Raw genomic sequence first — 3,192 nt, 5'->3', positions numbered from 1 at the left:
CCTGCCACAACCACTTTACAAGAAATAGAGGTCAATCAAATTGATAAGCAAGAATGCCAAATGGTATTGATGAAACTAACGCTTGAATCACTAGGAGATGCGCGGAACATGCTACTATAGTACTTACTTTCGGGTGTCTAAATTCCAGCTTCTTCGGCAGTCCCGAAGCTTTTTTGGTGAATTTTCTCCAAACTCTGCCAGACAAAGAAAACAATTACTTGATATCAGAAATGAACAAAGTTGCTGATATGGTGGATAATGATCGATTTAAATTACTTCTCGAGCATTTGAGTCATGTCCGCATACTCCTGGGGATCTTTTCGTTTAGAGTCCAAGACAGTTACTACTCTCTGCTCAAGCTTAATCTCTAGGAGAATATAGTGGAACCTGCGCATGCATGCATAACTCATCAATTTCATTACTATAACCTTAACTAATATATAAGGGAAACCGAATATGCACAAGACAGTAACAATCACTTGAAGTTGTAAGGAAAGAGTATTATATATTTGTTTTCATTTATTACCAACGATCGTAGCAAGTTGGCCTCGGTGTCTGCGGCATGAAATTTAACCTCAGTTGCATCTATGAGATTTGTGTTAATGAACCCAATATCACCGACTTGTCTTTTCTTCAATTCGATGATCTTCAATCTGCATAATATAGTGAGGATAATTATAAATGCATGCAATGAAAGAGATGAGCTATATAGAGAGACTTAATGACAGAAGTAGTACTACTTACATACAGTAGCAGGTGACCGTTGCTTTATCGAGGGCCAATTGATTGAAAAACTGAAAGAACTCCTCAAATGGAACAGACAACAGTTCAATTCCAACGAGGCCATGCTCCTTTTTAAATCTCACATACAAAGTATTCCTCCCTCCAGACTCTCTGTAGATTTTCAAGTACCAATCATGCAATCTTCGCATCATCATTGATAGAGATCTTTCATCTTTGACGAGAGGCTCCCCGTACTCGTATCTTTGTATCTGCACCTCCTAGAAATCATAATGTACATCGTCGGGCAGGTAATCTCCAAGATTGCTATAACCGGGCACCATCCTCCGATCATTAGCAACGATGTCGCTAGGCACCTTGAGCGGGGGGCACGATTGCTTCGCTTGTTCGCCGAGCTGGGCAATTTGTTTCCCAGCTCGTCGTTCTTTCATCTTTGATCACTGACAGTACTTCCCGACCGCTCCGCTTCGGCAAATGCCTTTCTAATAATGCGCTCATAGTTGCCTTTCGGCGGAGACTTGGGTGGTTTTGTCAGGGCAGCCAGAGTGCGCTTCGCTTTCACCGGATCTACCTTCTCCTCCGGAGGTGGATGTTTCTTTGCTTTCACCCCTTCAAAGAAGTTCCTCACTTCTTCTCGCGCGATCTCGGCGTTCTCCTCCGGGGTCCTCTTGTATGGTAACTTCTCTGGAGTCTTCAGAGAAGGACCGAATCTGTATGTCCTCCCGCCTCTGGCTGTACTGCTAGACGCCGGCAGAGCAGACGGAGCAGCTGTCTTCTTTACTTGCTTACGAGGCGAAGAAGAAGGACTACGACGCGCCGGAGCAGCCGGAGCGGCGGCGGGTCTCTTCCGCCCTTGCTGACGAGGCGGAGAAGGAGGAGGCTGGCTGCTCGGGCGCGCCGGCGCAGGCGGAGAAGGAGGCGGAGTGCCGCCACACGCCGGAGAAGGAGCCGGCCGAGTGCCCTGATCGTCACTCGCCGGAGGAGGAGGCGGTGGAGGAGGCGGAGTGCCCTGACTCGCCGGAGGAGGAGGAGGAGGCGGAGGCGTCCAGTTCGGAAGGTTGATGAGCTCCTTCCGCCATAGGCATGGAGTCTTCAGAGCAGAACCCAGCCGAGTCTCCCCTTCACCGGTAGGGTGGTCAAGCTGGAGGTCCTCAAATCCCTCCGTTATTTCATCCACCATCACCCTAGCATATCCTTCTGGAATCGGCCGACAGTGAAAAGTTGCGGCGGGTTCAGTAGAAAAAACAAAGCCAACAGCCGCCGTGACCTTCATATTAATCCATTGCGTCATAAGGTGGCAATTTTGAGACTCCATGATAGCATCCATGGTATAGCTGGCAGGAGCCGTCAAGACATGCTCCGGCTGAAGGAGCTCAGTGGAAGCCACACTGCTTCTCCGCTGAGATGGCGGGGTAGCTTCGGGGGAAGCTTCGGCAGTTCGTTTGCTGCGATTTGCTTCTCGTTCCTCTATCGCTTGTACCCTAGCGTGCAGCGCCTGCAGTTGGGTCTGCTCCACTTTCTTCCTCCTCTCGTGGCATTTGTAACCGCATGCGTCCGGAAACCCAGCCTTCCACGGAATGGAGCCTGGCGTGCCTCGTGTCCGTCCAGGGTGCTTAGGATTCCCGAGGGCCATTGTGAGCTCGTCGTTCTCTCTGTCTGGAATGAACGTCCCTTGCTGCGCTACTTCGATATAGTGCTTAAGCCTCTTGACTGGTATTTCCATTTGCTCGTCCGTCCAAATGCACTTCCCTGATACAGGGTCCAAGGTTCCGCCAGCCCCGAAGAACCAAGTCCAGCAACGGTCTGGCCAGTTCATTGTCTCTGGTTCGATCCCTTCATCAAGCAGATCATTCTCAGCCTTGGCCCACTTAGGGGAGGGGGTATATCGACCCCCCCCTCGTGTTGAAGTTATCGGGAGGGGGTATATCGACCCCCCCCTCGTGTTGAAGTTATCGGGAGGGGGTATATCGCCCCCCCCCCCACGTGTCAAAGAAAAAAAAGAGGAGAAGAAGAAAGGAATAGAGGCGATAATCTATCTTTTGCATATATACATGAACATATATATATATACACACACACAGAGAGAGAGAGAGAGAGAACATATATACGTGTGGCGTCGGCGTTGAACACTACATCTACATCCCACAAGTGACGCGGGCGTCGACGCCCGCGTCACTTGTGGGACGTGGATGTAGTGTCCGACACCGACGGCCACATGTATCTCACACTGACGATACTTGCTATTTAGGGTTTCCTCTACCGCTCGGCAACCCTCGATGACCCTCATTCCCGATAAAAAAAGAGGAAGAAGAAGAAGAAAAGGAGGAGAAGAAAGAATAGACTCCTCTATTCTTTCTTCGCCTCTTTTTTTTTCTTCTTCCTCTTCTTTTTTTATCCTCTTCTTCCTCTCATGTTCGACGACCCTCGACCCCTCGGCGACCCTAGACCCCC

The sequence above is a fragment of the Triticum dicoccoides genome, chromosome 4A, assembly GCF_002162155.2.
Source record: "Triticum dicoccoides isolate Atlit2015 ecotype Zavitan chromosome 4A, WEW_v2.0, whole genome shotgun sequence".
Taxonomy (NCBI): Eukaryota; Viridiplantae; Streptophyta; class Magnoliopsida; order Poales; family Poaceae; genus Triticum; species Triticum dicoccoides.
The sequence above is the reverse complement of the archived record's forward strand: the minus strand, read 5'-3'. Positions refer to the sequence as shown.